Raw genomic sequence first — 19614 nt, 5'->3', positions numbered from 1 at the left:
CCATCCCTTCTCCCTGTATGGCATTCTGCTGCATCTGCTGTCTTCTCACTTTTCCCTATCCCCTTTCCCTACCTGTATTTAAAAGACATTTTTATTCTTTTAAGCATCAGCTGAAAAACCTCTCCATACTGGATCGGTACCCTACCAGCCCGTTATGGTGACAAGACCTACATGAGACATAGCACCAGACTTAAGCTAATTCTGCCTGTCTCCCAGGCCCATGAAACTCACAAGACTGCACCCACACAGCCACAAACCTTGCTCAGCCCAACTCACAGCTCTGGCTGGGGCTCAGGTCTGCCCTACTGCAATCACATCTTCCTGACCAGAACCATCTTCTCACACATCCTGCACATCATGCATCCTCCACACTCATCCCTCACACTCTTGCACATGGGTGAGATGGGAAACGTGCCCATGAGCCCCCTCTGCCTGTCACAAGTTGCACACCCTACTTACTCCCTGCATCTTAATTTTGTTACCTATTTCACCTAAGCTTGAGGTTATATTCATGTGCCTATCTCCTCTAAAAACAATTAGCATTTGTTCTGCAATTAAAACACCTCTCGGTCCTTTAGGACTTCTCCCCCAACCCCACAGTTCCGTTGCCCCATTTCCATCCCAAGTTTGCACTCTGCTAATGTATATTTGTGCCTACCTCTTGGGTTGTTTGTATCACATCTCATAAATTCAGGCTGAAAGGTCATAAGGACAGACTGATGCCTAAATTACAGGTATTTACATGTTAATGTTCTCTGAGACTAGAGAGGCACATGCCTTTTATTGGATTTTTAAAAGTAGTTTTAATTCAGAGAAAATATTTTGTTGTAACTGAATACTCATAAAAAAGACCCAGGAACTTAAAATGATTGCGACAATAGGAGACAAAACATAGTATCACCAAATACACATGAAGTGAACAAGTAGTATGATTTATAAAGGACTATAATCAAAAAGATGGATCATCAGGCTGAAAAAAACATCCAGCCACTAAATGTTTATCAGAGCTTTTGCAGGGCACATTAGCTAAACTCCAAAATAGTAATCAGTTTAGTCACCCAGGAAAACAATTACCCCTAAACACTGTATTTCTGGCCTTGTGTCCATTTATATATTTGCTGAAGCAGCTATACTCCAAATTACCTTTATACCCTACAACACAATGCAAGTGTTTGTCTATACTATCAGTCACTGAAAGTGCCTGGATCTCAAAACACAGCTCAACTGGCGAGTCCTTCAGCTTCAAAAATTAATCTGAAAGTGACCCATAAACAGCAAAAGAACAAGAACTTTGTTGCAAAAGCTCATTTGAAATTTTGTTTTTCTAAGAGAAATTAGGCTTGTGAGCAAACTGTGATTCAGAAGATTACACATCCATTGATAACTACATGCAGTGTCTGACAAGTTACGCATGAACACATACAGCTTTTGCACGGAATCCTAAGGAGAACTGTTTATTTTAATCTCTATATTAAGCCTAGAAATGTTTGTATTATTAATATTTATGGTAACTTTTAGGAAACATTGCCTAGAAATGTATAGAGCATGAACTGTATATTCATGCAGTTGCTAAACAGTCACACAAGGGGAGGAATTTTAGAGCGATGTCATTAATTTCAGACTTGCAAGAACAACACAACAGAATTTTGCCCTGAATATTTTTTTTAATTTAAATAAAAAGTCTATTTTCCTATAGAGAATTTCACATGTAATTCTGATGTGAAAATAAAAATATCAAAAAAACTTCTCAATGTCTCCTAACATAACGCAGCACTGTAGTGTCATTTGCCTTCAGGTTTGCTCAATATTTCCAATATTAAAACAAATTTTTAATGGGGTTAGATCAGAACTTTGACTGAAAAAATGTCTCAGATGAAAAGCTTTGGCATAAGAAAAGTCAAGCCAGAAGCAATGTATTTTCAGCAAAATTTGAAAAGATTACATTATAAATACATAGCTCATTTTCAGATTATAGGGGTATTAAAATGTTGCTTTTACATGTGGTTTCACTTATCAAGTGGAAACTCTTGGGGCTGCAAGTTAAAGCACAGATGAGACATGAGGCCCAGATACACTACAGGTTACTACATTAAGTATTTTAGAGTCATCAGAAAAACCAATAGACTCCGAATTTGACAAAGTTTCTACCTTTTTTCTCATCTGTCAAGTTCCTTGAGGGCAGAGCTGCACTTCGTCATGACACTTAGATCATAACTTTCAGACAAGGAATCTTGCAGAGGTTAAAAGCTGAACTGCCTTCACCCCTACCCCACACCCTACACCTATAACAATCTTGCAAGGGCTAGGATAAACAGGATTAACACCGAGGAAGGTAAGAGGCCTCAGACAATGCACATTGCCTCCATGCAGCATTCATGCACCCTGACAGGTGACACTCTTGCCCATGAGGCAGAATTGTAGTGGTGATGATACCACTCCACTCTCATATGAGTCAACCCACATGGGGTCAAAACCAAACCAAACAGTTGATGGTACTGTACTGCAATGCAACAAGAAACATCTGCCACAGCCACTGGGTGCTTTGGTCCCAGTGCTGAGACCCTGAGATGGACCAACACCACTTGAAGGCACCAGCAAGATGTTGGTGGCTGCAGGGTCAGACCCCAGGTATGCTCCACGCTCTTTCCCTCCTCCAACTCTACCGCCTTCCCTTTGAAATGGTCTCATTTCTAGGAAAAGCCCTCAGCTGTAGCCAGGTCCAGCTCACCTGGCCTTTTGGGGACACACAACCCCAAAAGATGCACAGTTCAGGAAGGGCCTCCAGCCATGACGAGGAACCACCACAGCACCTACCTGCACCAAGACATTTTGTCAGTACTGCTCACCTCTAAGGATGAGCTCATAACATCCAGTCTAAGCTTTTCATTTGATCTTAGATTGGCTTTTTTTTACCTTTTGAAACACACAAATTCATGCAAACCAAGGAAGTTGCTGTAAATTTTTTACTCTTTTATGAAAATAGAACTGTATTGTACTTGGCAGGGAAGAAAAAAACCCCAAATCTTAGTATGGATTATTTGACTGTCCATGTATCATTGATGCATTACAAGTTAATGGAATTAATAAGAATGGCAAATTATCACTGAAATATGTATCAAAGTTATCACCAGCCATAAATCACTACAGGAAAATGGGACACTACATGTTTTCTGTGCAGAAATGTTAAGGGACTCGGAGGGGAAAGTGACATTTCCCTAACTATCCATATTCTAGTCCCATGGGTGCTGGTATCACTGAGGTCAGAGCTTGTTTTAGGAAGTTTCTGTACCATTTACCATTTACATCCAAAAGCATTTTTAGCATATTAGTGGGCAGCTGTTAGCAAGGAAATCCTGTTATCTGCGAAGGGAGTGGGCACGTCCATGAATTCTTCTTTTAGTCTTGACACCATCCAGACAAAAGGGTACAAAAAGATGTTTTGTCTGCAATGTTTAAGCATGGGCAAAAGCGTCAAGTGTTTCATGGTGACTGAAGAAACAGGGTGAACATGCCACTATCAGTGCCAGGAGGTGAGACATACCACCAGCAACATTCCATGACACTCGTTTTCCAGCTTCTGATTCTGAACTCTCTGTACATGTTTCAACACTTGCATCACACTAAATCTGTTTGTGTCACATTAGGGGAAGGCTGAAGCTTCAGACTATGATCTGTAGGAAGAGCTACCACCAAGAAGTCATGTCCAGGAAATATAAGCTTGCAAGCATTCCATGTTCAAAGGAAAATTATAGCACAGTAAGTGAGGGATGTCAAAAACTGATTAAAAAAATTAATTTGGAAAATTAACATTGTCTTCAAGTGTCTCCTGAAGGAATCACAATACGTTGTCTCTCACTGGTATGCAGGTCTTTTTCCGTAGGTTTTATCCAGGAGTTGAAAAGGAGCAATATCAGAACCTGAAGGAGTGTCTTTGCAAATTCAGGCCCTATGTATCCATAAGATCATTAACTACCATCTAGTGAGAAATAACTGTACACAGATTAATGTAAACAAGTGCCTGCTTGGTCAAGCAGCTGCCTAATATTCTAATAGTTATTGCAGCCAGGAAAATGCAATTAGGGAAACGTGGGAGAAAGTCCAAGAAAAAAGCACAAAGAAAGCAACTAACCCCTGAGGGGCTGCAAAGAAGGGCATGTGGAATTTGAAAAGTGGCAGAAAACTGGAAAGGTTAAGGAACACAGCTTAATTTATGCATAAAACAGCTCCACAGGCTGTCATCTGAACTGTCTGGCTGACAGTGCTTTTGAAGAGGGACTGAATTCATCTGCCACAGTGCTGTGGTTTCCTGGACCAGCAGCATGAGCCTTCACACCCATCACCTGGCCCAAGATACGGAGCTGCGAAAAACCATACCACAGTCTTTGGGCTTTATCAAAGCACCTGAAGGTCAGGATGCTGAGGCACTGCCATACCACGTACTCATATGAGCTCTTAAAATGTACATCCATGCAATTTTGAAGGACAGGCTTTGCAATGAACTATCTGATGGTGTTCTTCACAGTATTAAATGACCAATTCAACAGCCATTTTTAGTCACAGCATAAATAAAACTCAGGTGGAGTCATTCTCCATAGCAAAAAAACTCAAATAAAAAGCCACATGACAACAGATACTTGAATGACCATAAAGAAAAATCCAAGGCAATTCTTTAAACAAAACAAGCAAGTGATTAAATGAGCATAGCGAGCAATACTATTCTAAATCAACAGCAGATGCTATGCTTTGTGAGTCTGGACCTCCTATTGACCCACAGTCAGTGAGACTGCAGGGGATGGAGTTAAGGGTAGTTTGGGCCAGTCTTCTAGACAATATTGCTTTTATTTCTGGACCTTTGTAGGTTTTGTACTCCTTGGGTTTCTGTTGGGAAGAGTCATGTGTATTGCTCAGGACAGAAGAATTTCATGTGCCAAGATGAGGAGCACCGGGCAACACCTTGCGATTCATTTGTCATTTGTTATGTCATCTGTGCACAGGCCTCCTGACCTATATCCATCACAGTCATAAGGTTGAAGGCTTGGACAGTCTCCCACTGTATAAAGTTCTGGTCCAATTAAATTCGCTGAGGGATTTTTACAGCGTCGGTTGAACAGCTATAGACCCTAGCACAACTTGCACCAGAATTATTTTTGGATGTTTGGATCCCATAATTATGAGAACAGAAGAATGAGCATAATAATAATAGTTCATGTGATCATCTGCTTCTCTTCTTCCCCATGCACACACAAACCATAACTCTTGGTTATACTTTTTTCTTAATTCAGTTATGCTTTTCTCAACTTTTACATTAAACAGAAAACTCCCTACCTGTGCAGGAGAAAAAGGAGGCTGAAATTCAGGAAAGTCTAGTGTTTAAGTAGAGGCAGACATACTGATGAGGAGGTGAAAACTGAAGATGACACAGATGATGTCAGCCCAGGGACAGCGACTTGCAGAAGTAAAACAGAGAAGACAACACAGGTTCCCGGGGTCTCCGTCTCAGTCAGGCTCAGTATGTATAGCTGAAACCTGTTTTCAAATGACAAAAAGCAGGTTGTATGCCAAATAATTTGAAAATCTGAACAAAGAAATGTTGCTGCTGAAACCTCCCCTTCAGCAGGAACTGATCTTTCCTACAAGCCTGACTCTAGTTGCAACATTGGGTTGGATTTATGGCACAGACCATCACTACTGCAATACACTCATAAAACCTGCCAAAAAGGAAAGGTAAAATTAGACCCAGCAGGACCCTTCAGGGCAGCATCCTGAAGGCAGGGAATGGAGGGCTTCTACTACCTGACACCCCAGCATGAGGCACCAGTCCCCGAAGTGCCTGCTCACACTGGACAGGGCAGGAGGGCACTGCTTCGTGGTGTTAGGGCTTGTACTTGGGACACCTGTTCCAATGAGTTTTAGGATCTGGCAAGGTCTTGCTGTCTTTGTTCCTCCCTCAAGCATATACCAGTACATTGAAGTCAAACTCTTAAATAACTAGGTTTTTGTCATGGTATTGTTTTAAAATTAATTTTAATCCTTTCCATAATCCCTAGTAAATCCTTTCTACTATTTCTTCTTCAACTTATTTTCCTCTGACCCATCCCTCTTTCTTTCCTTCAAATCTCTGTAGTCTCCCTTTTCATAAGCCTCTTCTTTAGGCATTTTTAAAATACCTTCATTGAAATTCTCTAGTCAAAAGCTCAGTCAGACCAAAAATAGTGGCCAGAAACCGGTTATGGTGTGTATCTGAGAGCAAGTCCTCCCTTTTCACAGCCCAAAAATCTGCTTTGCAGAATGGTATTACTAGACCCTGAAAACAGTGCCAGCACAGCAAAGATTGTCAGACATGTTGAGAATTCACTAGAGATTTACCTGCGTAGACATTATGGTGCAACTATTGACCTCTGGTTGAGCAGACTGGATTCTTATATGGACTTACAGGTGTTAATGTTATATGGATAGTAATTCCTCTACCCACTTTTATATACCCATTCTCCAAATCTGAGAAATCCCTCTAAAAAGAATAAAATTATTCTCCTGGGGACCAAACCCAACACATACCATTCCTGAAAGAGTTCCAGGATTTTGAACATGTAGCAGCCCTGTCACATCTTCATCAAAAAAGCTAACAGACTATTTTTCCTGCTTTATAGGTGGTATATGAAACACAGACAGCTATAACACCATAGAGGCATAACGGCAGGGTGGGAAGGAAGCCGCAAGGGACCCCCGGCCCCACTCATGTTAAGTACCAAAGGTAAGAATGTTGCCATAAACATCATCTCTCCATGCACTTCAGCATTATAGATTACAGTTTAGATGGAATAAGATGTGATGGCACATCAGAACCAGGCCAGCCAGAGAGAAAACATTAGATGCAATTTTACTAAAGCTACATTAGGACAATATGGTCAGTAATATAATTCCCATCTTCAGAGGGACACGACCAGAAGAGGGAACATAAGTGGCTGCAAGATGCACCAGTGAGAATTTGGAAAGCCCTTGCTGGGGCTAGACCAGCACAGGGCAGGGGGACTCCCTATCGCACAGGTGGGCTCCACATCAGCCCTCTCCTCAGCTCTGTTCTAAAGACTTTGACAGTGGCATTCAGCGCTGACAGCACAGAGGAAGGATTAATATTTCACTGTCTCATGTGAAGACAAAATCTTTACTGAAAAAACATACTCTTCATGCTAGTAGAAAAAGAGCCATTTGATTCAATCAACCTGAAAGACCTGATCTGTGAGCCAAAAGCTGCTCCAGCTGCCTTAGTGGCACTGCAACCGTGATTGGTGGCACAGCTGCAAATCAGGCCAGAGACCCAGGAGAAAGCTCAACATCTGTTGAACTTGATGATTTTAAGGGTCTATTACAACCTAAATGATTCTATAATACTATGTCTGGTAAGAGCATAGAGAATAAGAGCGTAGGAATAGAGATCTGCTGTCACCATTGTTGCTCATTTGTAGGAGGAGGGAACGCTGCCATATTTCATCTTGTTTTGCATAGTGTGACCACCTCCTTAAAAAAAGGAATTGTCAGTGGAAACAAACAGATATAAAAATCAGAGAGAAAACAGACTGTAATGCAAGAAAAAGATTCATGTGTCTCAAATATCCTCAAAACAATAGTTAAACGTGTGGGTGTGATGGCCTCTAAAACCAGTAGTATAATATATAATCTGATTGTTAACATAATATGAAAACAATATCAATTAATCTCTGGAGAGTTGTGGTTTGAGCTCAGAGGGCAGCTCAGTACCATGTAGTCACTGACTCCCCATGTCCTGCCCCAGCACTAAGAAGGGGAAAAAAAGCGAAGGAAGGAAGGAAGGAAGGAAGGAAGGAAGGAAGGAAGGAAGGAAGGAAGGAAGGAAGGAAGGAAGGAAGGAAGGAAGGAAGGAAGGAAGGAAGGAAGGAAGGAAGGAAGGAAGGAAGGAAGGAAGGAAGGAAGGAAGGAAGGAAGGAAGATAATTTAATACAGACACTAACAATACCACCATTTAACATACAGAGCAGGACCATGAGAAGCATGATCACATCTTGAAAACACCTTTCCCAATCTGTCTCTTCTACCTGGGCTCAGCTTTGCTCCCAGTATCTCTACCTCCTCCCGCCACAGTGGTGCAGGGAGAGGGAATGCGGCGTGCAGCCAGTCCTGGTGCTTCTTCCACCTCAGGGGTGTAAACTTCTGGCATTCCTCCCCTGTTCCAGCACGGTCCCCCTCTCACAGCAGACAGTCCTCCACAAACCAACTCTGACATGAGTCACTCCCATGGGTGTGTGGGTCACCCCCACATGTTGCAATCTCCCAGGGCTGACCTACAACAGCAGGGCCTTCTTCCCATGGGGTCCCAGCCTTCTTCTTTGGACACAGTCACCTGGGTCTGACTTGGAGCCAGGGGAGCTACGAGAAACTTCTCACAGGGGGCTACAGAAGTGGCCCCCTCCCCTGCGATCAAAAAACTGCCACCACTCACTCGAACCAGGACAAGGGTCCTGTCAAAAATTCAGCAAATGCCCATTTTTCCTTCTTTTTCTATATATTTAATATCAATTTCATTCAAAACCATGTTACCTATAATTGTACTATTCCCCAAATGGGGTAGGGCCATCACTTACAACATTGAAAAAGAAACAGTAGCTGCTTTAGAGAACATACCTGCTGAAAGCTACACAGGCTAAAGTACACATATACTTAAGTCAGCGTAGATATGTGGAAACAAGAAGAAAGCTGTAGGAGAATGTTTACACAGGGATTCAGTTAAAAATTCTGGGTTGGGAAGTGCATCCGAAACAATATGTGCAGAGATTAAAATGTTTAACTTAAACTGAAAACTTTTTGGTGCAGGAAAAAACAGTTTCTTTTGAAATGGTGGTAGTGCCTGGTGTAAGGAGGTTCTGTTGAACCCAAGCTGCTGGGTACTGCCCCAGGGAGATAAAATCCATGAAGAGCTACATTCAAGTGCAGTTTAGTGTCCCAGGGAATGAACACACAGCCTTACTGAAAGCATGCAGTTAAGTACTTCAGGCTCCCAAAAATGAATCCAGGCATTGCTGTGACAGGTGGGAGTTAAGAAGAGATTTCATGGGAAATGGCACAAAAGTACCTGTGGAGAGATGCATTGCAGCTGGTGTCACTGTTGCAGCTGCTGTGATAAAAATAGGGAATAGGGAACAGATCTACGCACGTTTCAGTTGCATAAGTCTTGGCCTTTCACTTTCGGTAACTCCAGCTCCAGAACAGGTTGGAAATATGCCTGCATGGTGATCTCAGCATGGCTCACATCATATATTAGAAAACAGTGGAGTGCTATAAAACCAAGGTCCAACAGAATCCTATAGTGGCAACACTACAGGCCAGTGCAGACACTTCTCAAGACCAGCAGCACTGGCATAGAGCAGGAGAAGCCCTGCCCAGGATGGGTGTGCTGGCTGGAATCACAGGCATGGACAGACAACCCAGAGTGTGACATCAGACAGATCCTCTTCTGCAAGCACAAAAATTCGGTCCAGTAGGAACAAATATACAAATGTATTTAAGTGTTGAAAATGATCTTTCTGTTGTTACACTTTTTTCTTTTTTTAGAGTATTTAAAGAGAGCATGGTTTTTAACTGGTGATAATAGCTCCCTGCTGATAAAAGTTATCCATGGCATATTGAGCAGATAGCAGAAAGCAACAGCAATCTGTTTCTCCTTATGTCTCCACTATAACAGTTTAGAAATCTGGAGTTTCTTGTACAGGTGAGATTTCAATACCTCTTTCTTCTTCATACTTTCCTCCCACTCCTTCTTCCCAACACACTGCACAATTAATTCCCTCCTCTAGTGAGCTATAAAACATTTCTGACCATGTATGAATGAAATTACAGGCTGAAAAATGAACATAAAAGAGAAGCCAAGCTATAGAAAGAAAGAAAGAAAGAAAGAAAGAAAGAAAGAAAGAAAGAAAGAAAGAGAAAGAAAGAAAGAAAAGAAAGAAGGAAAGAAAGGGGGGAAATGGTATACACACTGAATTTGCCTGCTGTTTCTGGGCAGGGAAGTGGAGGAAGAACACAACAATTTATTCCATAAATCGAGCTGTCTTCCTTCTTCTCACTCCAAAGTTATTTAAAGGCATATCGGTAATGCAGATACACTGTGCAGGTACATTGCAACCCACGGAATGATTGAGATTCATTCATCCCAGCACACTACAAAAAGTCCAGTCCATGATCATCCATGCCATCAACTCTCTAGCACTGATCCCTGGACTATACCAGGTTTGTCTGCAAGACGGCAAGGAGTCCTCCGAGAAATCTCCCTAACAAATGCACAAAATAAAATGGGAGGGTCTAAGTATAAGAATAATTAAAAACTGGTAACATCATTCTTGTTTAGCTGTCAGAAAAGACACATGAGGACAACACTATATAAAAAGAGACATTGCACTTCTTTAAAGCTAAGAATTCCTTTGACTTAAAAAAGCAAGGGAATAAAAACTCAAGCTTGGATAGAGAAACAATGCTGTAAATTGAGTGCCATTCCTCCCTTCCCTCACTTTTATCAGCAGGAGGAGTCCTGGCAGTTTACAGAAGCTCTGATGCATTTACAGAGCAAAAGAGGAAGATTTTATGGCCTACTTTTTAACACCTACAGCTCCTATCTGCTGAAAAGGTACTGAAGAGCATTTGTAAGCATTTGAAATATATCCAGGTACTTATCTGAAAAGTTATGTACATTATCATTCAACTATGCTCTTTGTAAATTAAATCAAAGCAACAGCATTCCTTAAAAAAACAGCAACAAAAAGGCTGCTGTAGATTTACCAGAGAAACGTCCTACATCCCAGACTTTACAAGTTAGTATATACATACTGGAAAACAGAAAAATATTAATAAATAGTGCCACGAAGATAATAGTTTAAAAGTTATTCCATCTCACAAAGAATTTACTCAGGTATTTGCTGTCAGCAAAACTCGGTTTTGCCACCCCAGTGATGAGCAAGAGCTTGGCTTTGGGGAAACACTGGGGACAAGCAGTCGGAGGGCCTGCATCGCATTGCTTCATCTGCAGAACCATACCCACTCCCCTACGCTTCTCTCTGGCTCGCACAAATCAGGGTGCACAACCATGGCTCAGTGATGTAGGCAGCACCTGCCTGTAACTGCCTGTTTCACCTATGCCTAGAGACAGGTTCCACTCAGTTTACACACAATATCCAGTAATCTGACTCACACAGGGAAGAATATCATGTATAGAACTATATTTTTACCACAACCTTATCTATGATAGTGGAGTGATAGCAACACTATATCAAACTGCAAAAGTATTTCAGTGAACTGTAGACCATGGAAACATGCCAGTATTCCAGTGTAACTATATGGAGTAACAGTGAGATGCAGAATGGGATTCATTTCCATGTAATTTAGACACCTAAAGCACTAGTCATGCTTGACTACTTTCACAGCAAACAAAAAAAAAAAAGTCACACAGACATCAGCTTTAGGGAGTCACTATACCCTTTGAGCTCTTGTTTACCTCTGCTAATGATAAAAGGAGTGCAAAGTGACCAAATCAGATGCGAATTTGAACATGTATACATGTACAGGTCATCAGACAAGCGTTGCCCATTTGATGCTGGTGCTGCAGCAGTTAACATAAACACAATTTATCTGGTCTAATTTTATGTGCTGACCAATCCTCATCAAAAAATATACAGGCGGTAACTAAGCAGTGGTAACTAAGCACAACTAATACCTTTCTCAGAGATACCATCTTTTTCAGATAAACACAGGACAGATCTAACATCACTGAAGGAAGCACAATGAGTTAAGAGGTGGGAGTGCGGTCCTTTCAAAGGTACAGTTCTCCGTGTAGGTCATTACTCCCTTAGAAAACACATATGTTAAAGCTTGTCCATGGCAGGTATCTGCACAAAATGCAGTTTTGTCTGCAGTGGAAGATTTAATGACTCGCATTGTGTTCATCATCAAAGGAGGAAAAAAAATACACAATCCATCTTGGTAGACAGCAAATAAAGGTCACTGGTGGCACACATGTTTTCCTTCCAGTTTCAGATAGTTGAGTCATTTCTGGTTTTTAATGCATTTATCTTCTGTCTGGTTTTAGGACCTTTGTGGGGGGCACAAGGGGTAAGAACATTAGCTTGCAATAAGAGAAATCCACCTACCTAGATTATTAGGGGCTGATGGGGAAATGGAAGGCAAGGAATAACATTTGGCAAATTAAAATGCCTTTCAAAAAATGTTATCTAGTTTCTATTCAAGACTTGATTTTTAAAGAATTGCAAAAATCTTTTATTATGTAGAGTACCACCTCAGTGAATGGGATTAAATTGTACCTGCTACTTGCTCCTTACATTCAAAGGAGAGTCCTTAAGCAAAATCTCGCTCATGTGCATTTTGAAAGGTGACTTGTGCAATAAGACATTGGTTATCTTACTGCTTGATAAACTCAGAAGAACCAGATTTGCAGAGAAAGATGCTTGACACTTTCTGAACTCACTGCCATTAACGCGGGGACGGGAGGCAAAATATCAGTAATAACATTTGAAAAATGTGGCTGCAGCCTAACCACAATGGGTGAAAACCTGGATATGTGGTTTGAGAAGGAAAAAAAAACCACAAACTTGCTGTATGATTTATGTGGACAAGCACCGATCAACTGCTAAAAACCATGTGCACACTGTGGAAAAAAACATCATCATCTCTCATTCTTTGCATCTCATTAATCTGAAAAAAAATATTGATTAGGTTATTCAAAAAGAAAATAAAATCCTACAGCAGAAAGGAAAGGGATGGCAGAAGATAAAAAAAACTCTTTTCAGAACTTCATAGTTCAGTGAACTCTCCATTTTTCAAGAGCAAACTATAAACTGAGGACATCCATGCAAGTTTCAGCTGTGTTATTTATTAATCCAAATGTCTCTGAGCATGCTTTTTTTAAAGTTTCATAAATCATCCAGCCAAATGCTTTGTACCACTGAATGAATGATCCTTTTAAATGATTTATCTTTGTCCTTACTACAAATCTTACCTAGTCTGTTTATCTACTTTGAAGCTTCCTTAGGGCTAATCAGCTGTTTCACTTCGGTGTCTCAAAAGCCCTTGTTTTGTCTTCCTTTTGGGATTTTCTAAATGACTAGAAAAAGCATAAAAGCCAGGAAGACTGATAAGACTTTAGAAAGCTATAAAAACACTGAAAGTCATTAAACCTGTTAATCAACACACTACATGCACATGGGGGAAATTATTTTTGATAACATTTTGGTAATTTTCCCAGAAAAGCAAAGTAAAAGTGGAAGATATATATTCATATTAATTAATATTATCTTTTAATTAGTATCTGCTCCTATAACATTTACCAGCCACTGTATGACTTACCTGTTGTCCACTATGTGCAATGTAACTACCTATCACAGGGTTAACACCATAATTTGGATGTAGATAAAAGCACAATGGAGCCTATTTAACTCACTGGACAACTCGTTTATTCAAAACTGAAGAGCACATTAGAATCACAGACAGGTTTATGAGTCATGTCTAAGAGCCTGCTTTTATGGATCAAGATCATCAACTTGTACATGGAGCTCTCCCTACAAAATTTGCAGTTTAACCGCCACATTGATAAGCATACTTCCTGCTGGATGAGACAAAACAGAGTTCTCATCTAAATCATTACACAGTTTTCCAGAGACAAGTCTCTAGTGACTTAGAAAAATGAAGTACTGCACGATTTTTGTGAAGAAATGCTCGATATAGAAGTTAGTAGTCTCAGCCTATAAAAAGGAATTAATGCTCCTAATTTACACGGCTTTCCAGAGATTATTTTTTTCCATGAAGCAGGATCAAAGTTCTTGTCACAGTGAAGTTTTCCAAAGGCAGACTGTTTCCATATAAAATCTGAGCTTTGCTGGCAAGGAAAAAACTGGTTTCAAATACAGTTTTAAAGTGTTTCACTCTAGCTGAGACACAAAATGGGGTCTCAGCTACGCGTATTACCACTGAATACACTACAGCAGCTGTTGTCCACTCCTAGCTCTTATACATCGGCTAGAAAACAACATTTCACTCATTTTTCACTTTTATAAAAGGAGATATGTTTTTTGAATCCTTCATTATATTTTTGTGTTGTGGTGACCTGACTATCAAAATAACAATAATGCATGGATTGTAATCTCTTATTTTATGACTAAAATCATTAGTACCCAATTTATAGGAACATGAATGAAAATGGGCAAGAGTGTTTCATTCATGTACCCTCTAACATTTTAAATAGAAAGGGAAAGGAGAATTGAGAACTCTAGTATGATCTTCATGACGAACATGATATATGGTCTGTAACTAAAAAGTTTGACAGGTGGCTTCAGGTGGCTCCTGCATACACAGTGTTGCATGTTTTACTAAGATATTTAGTCTGTCCCAGTACTAGAAACATAGTCTTTGGAATTGCCTCAAAGATATAAAAGCACAGGTCCCGCTAAACAAAAAGAAAAATTAAATAAAGAGCAATGGGGCACATTTCTACACCAAATAGAGCCTAGAGAAAAAGGAAACCACCCTAAAATTAATGATATATAATTGCCCCTCACATTTACTTTCTCGTGTTCCTTTCTTCAAAAATCCTTTTAAAAATGCACAAAATCTGAAGCTGACAGTTTAGCTCATCTTTAGCACTTCTGTCCTCAAAAGCAATTAATTCTTTCCCTTTCAGCCTCAAGATCTCGGATTGCTTGTGCCAGTGTGTGGGTGTTAAAGAAGAATCATTATCACTCTTAGACTAACCTTTCTGGTATATAAACAAAAAGAGGGGTGACGGCCTTGTAACTGTGTGCTACAGCAGTTCCTTCTTTAGAGCCCATATTGAATGGCTGTGCCTCAAGTCTGGATGGGTGGGCTTCTGTTCATACTTTCATCTCTGTGTGTGTTGGATTAAAATTAAGACAATTAATAGCCACTACAAAACCACAAAAAGCAAGCTCAAGAGGGTTTCTTTTGTGTTTTCTTTTTGTCATCTATTAAGTATGCAAACACCTTCTGTAATAATATCTGTCCAGTATTAGTTTGCAAATATTGCTACAAGTATTGACTACACTATTAATAGGTGTAACTGATGAAACTATTTCTTTTCTTGCTGTAAGGAGATATTAGAAAAACAGTCAAAAAACCCCAAACCCTGATAAATTCAGTCCAGACTTAAAATGCTTATCAAGCTGCAGGAAACAGTAGTCTCCAAACCACACAAAGGCTTTAATCCTGCAGCATTCCTTGTAGTTTACTGCTTGCCAAAAATACCACCAACTGTAGTGGAACTATCTGTAAACTTACAATAGGATAGGTATGCAAGTGCTCTGCTGGACTTTAATGAAAGTACATCTCATATCAGAAGACAGTGTACCAAGCTCATCCCAACTGCATTACAAGCTTGAAGGTCTAAAATGTCCTCAAAGCATTGCAATGAATATCAAATGAATCAAGGTCAGCTCAGGGTTTGAAGACCAAACCGTGCAGAATTTAATTGCTTCTGCTCAGGCTTTTTCTGGGGCAAAGGCAACCGAAGACCTTTCAGGATGTGTCACTCCACAAACGTGAAACACAGTCCAACAGGCAGGGAGGGAACAGCAAAAGCTTCCGCTTTCGCTTCCATGTACAAATTAATAACATGGAGCTGTGACACCTGAGGCTCCCTGACTACTGGAAATATAAAAAAAAAAAAAAAAAAAAAAAAAAAAAAGACATATCTACCAGTTAGGATCATTAACCCAAAGACAACCACAATCCACATTTACTGTCACAACACCCCATATTTCTCTATTCAGGTGTACTGTCTTCACCAGTCCACAGTGGGGTGGAGCACACGCTCAGCAGTTAGCCAGTGATACCAAGCTGTGTGGTGTGGTCGACACACTGGAGGGAATGGATGTGCCATCCAGAAGAACCTGGACAGGCTGGAAAGGTGGCGCCATGAAAAACTCATGAAGTTCAACAGGGCCAAGTGAAAAGTCCTGCACATGGGCCTGGGCAATCCCAAGCACAAATACAGGCTGAGAGATAAGTGGATTGAGCAGCCCTGAGGAGATGGACTTGGGGGTACTGATGGATGGAAAACTGAATATAATCCAGCAACATGCACTCGCAGCCCAGGAAGCCAACTGTATACTGGGCTGCATCAAGAGGAGTGTGACCAGCAGGTTGAGTGAGGTGATTCTCCCCCTCTGCTCTGCTCTCGTGAGACCAAACCTGGAGTACTGCACCCAGCTCTGGGTTCCCAACATAAGAAGGACATGGACCTGCCTGAGCGAGTCCAGAGGAGGCCATGAAGATGATCAGGGGGATGGAGCACCTCCCTTATGAGGACAGGCTGAGAGAGTTGGGGTTGTTCAGCCTGGAGAAGAGAAGGCTCCAGGGAGACCTTATAGCGGCCTTCCAGTACTTAAAGGGGGCTACAGGAAAGATGGGGAGGGACTCTTTATCAGGGGGTGTAGGGATAGGATGAGGGATAATGATTTCAAACTGAAGGGGGTTAGATTCAGATTAGATATAAGAAAGAAATTCTTCAATGTGAGAGTGGTCAGACACTGGCACAGGTTGCCCATAGAAGCTGTGATTGCCCCCTCCCTGGAAGTGTTCAAGGCCAGGCTGGATGGGGCTTTGCGGTGTCCCTGCCCACGGCAGGGGGGCTGGAACTAAACTTTAAGATCCCTTCCAACCCATTCTGATTCTATGAAATCCCATGGGACAGTACATGCCAGATAAGATATACTTTGGATAGGTGGTGAGGCAGCCAGGGAGAGGAGAATAGTATGAGAGAGGGAAACTTGCAAAAGGGAGAAAAATATTCCATTTGGAGGTGGTTATGAAATAAACGCCATGAGATATTAATATATATTTATATGTATATATGTGTGTGTGTGTGTGTGTGTGTATAAGAAGTATCTGCATATGAATAGGCATACATAAATATATATAGGTCAAGCTTTTCAGAAAAAAGCTGTGAGTGGAGATGCCTATCTTAAGACTTTTGAAGAGAAGCTTGCTTTTTGCATGCTCAGCAAGCAGCAAGAAAAGTGCAGGTATTGAAGAACCTATTGCATGGCTTACATTCATTCTCTCAAGTCACATTTCATCCTGGTTTGACACCAATTAGAGCTGGTCATTAGAAAATTCTTCAAGGTGATGAAGGGGATGGCTCTGAGTACCTGACAGATCAGAACTGGCATGTTTGGTTTTATACGTGCAATTTATTTCAATTGCAAAAAGGCCTTGATGTAGTAAAGAATAAGTATCTTGCCAAAATATATTCTATGGTATGTCATTTCACACTTACCCTAATCTAGAAAGTCATTTGAAGCAGACCTGCCATTTAACATGCAGTTTGCTTTTTCCTCCTGAAGATGAATTCCTGTATCACTTTTACAACTGCACCACAATAAGTATGAAACCCTAATATGTCTTCTTTTGGCAACTAGAGGATAGAAATGATCCAGGACAATATATTTTAGATACTGGCCACTTTAACAGTGACACTGTTGCTTTATATATTTGCAGCAATGACTTCCATTTGCTCTATTTCATTTGCACCCAGTTCCTAGTAAGATCATCCATGAGGATTTCATATTTCATATGTACATTGCTCCTGTTTTATTATTTTTAAATTTTTTCCTAAAATGTTGCTCCAGCAATAGGCTATAATGTATGAGCCTTCATTTACAGAAATTTGCTGCAGGTTCTGCTACTACTGTAGAAATTTTATATTACTGATCTAGTAATTAGAAATATTCAGTGTCAACAGTTTAGCAGATGTACCTTGCTCTCCCTCTTCCCACATACTGCAAAAGGATGAGGAAGCATCTCTACACATGATGTCTCTTCTTTTTGGCTAAGTCCTTAAGCAAGAACTCAGCCCAATAACTTCCATTTTGATTAAGCTTCTCAGAGCCTCAGACACCTACATTACCAGTGAAAAGCAAGGTGAAATCAGTATTTAGCACACTTGAAGGTGGCTGCTGGTAGCATCCCTTCAGATTGCAGAGACCATTGCAAGGACAGTATCCAGAAACCTATCTACTATTCTTTAAATCGTTCACACAGAAGGATGTAGACCCAGTGATTAAAAAAACCTGTTAAATAGCATACATTCCACCTCTGGAAAAACTCATACCTATCTGTGGTAATTTTTCCCTGGCTTGAGACCATCAGGCCCAAACCTGGAGAGAGGTGAGAAGACACAACCCATGTTATTCAATGCACTATGGATTCTGCCACATCAGCTGAAAAACAGGATAAAACTTATTGCAGCAAATTTTCAACAGGCAGAAAGATCCTCACCTCAGGAAAATTTGAGCTTAGACCACATGTTAACTGTATCACCCCATGTCATTGAAGACTTCAGCCTCTTTTCCATGGTCTCCGTGTGCATCACTCCTGCTACACTACCTGCTATCCTACCCCTCTGTAATGTACTGGAGGGTGGAAACCTCCCGCAGAAACATTTCCTCAAGGTGGCATAAACTCAGGAAAAAGACACTAAAAACATGCTTTACATTGAGCAACATTCTTGCAGAGGAGAAGCGCTGCCAAATGGGCCACCCCAAGCACTGGAAGTAGAGAGATGCTGGCAGCAGAGAGGCTAGGCTCACTCACCCTGCCACACCACCACAAGCTCTGGAGCCCCATGAGCAGCATTGCTGGGGATGGATGCAAGAGCATAACAGACGCTACTTTCAGATTTAAAAAAGAAATAAAAGTAAAATGTGTGACCGCTTTATTCGCACACACTTGTTTCCAAACCAAAAACACTCCCTGCAGGATAAATGCTGTCACATCATGATGTGCCACAGAAATAGTCACTAAGAATATGTATGATACCAGGTCCTGAGAGCTCAACAACAGAAGTGATTTCTCTAAAAGAAAAGGAAGATCTTAGTGTCAGCTCTCTGGCTGCAGAGAGAAATCCAAGCACAGGACACTTGCAGTCTTGATCCCAACTACCAGGGATCCCAACTGCAGATCAACATGCTCCCAAGTCCTGTGTGAGGTGCCAGCAGCCTGACTGCAATGCTGCCAACCCACTGGAGGCAGGAGGTACTTTCAATGAAGAAAACTATCCAGTTCCAGTTAGTGAATTTTCACTTGCAATATAAATTTCAAATATGGAGGAGCAGCAAGGATTTGAAATATAAAGACAAACTGCTATGTTGTTTTCAAGACAGACTCTATTAGGAACAAGCTGAGAGACACCATTTAGTCTAGTAAATTTACATTATGGGTTATTCAGCAAGGTTTAACCTATGAAAATTCAAAAGGCTGCAATAGAGGTAACATCTACCTTCTTAAAATCTCTCTTAAATGCATGACAAGTAAACCATATTTACAAACAGATTTTAAGAAAAAAAAAAAAAAAAAAAAATCTGCAACAACGTAGTCCAAACTAGAATTAATGGTAATCAATAAAGGAGTAGAAAAATCTGAGTAAATCTCAGGGATAATCCTCATTTGACTGTATAATCACTTTATATGTGAGATGTCCTTTCCAGTGGTTCTGTGAGATGCAGTGATTGCTTTTAAGTTCCAACTAAAGCACTGGTACACACAGCTCTCTCCAGTGATGGTTTTCCA

The sequence above is a fragment of the Athene noctua genome, chromosome Z (assembly GCF_965140245.1).
Source record: "Athene noctua chromosome Z, bAthNoc1.hap1.1, whole genome shotgun sequence".
Taxonomy (NCBI): Eukaryota; Metazoa; Chordata; class Aves; order Strigiformes; family Strigidae; genus Athene; species Athene noctua.
The sequence above is the reverse complement of the archived record's forward strand: the minus strand, read 5'-3'. Positions refer to the sequence as shown.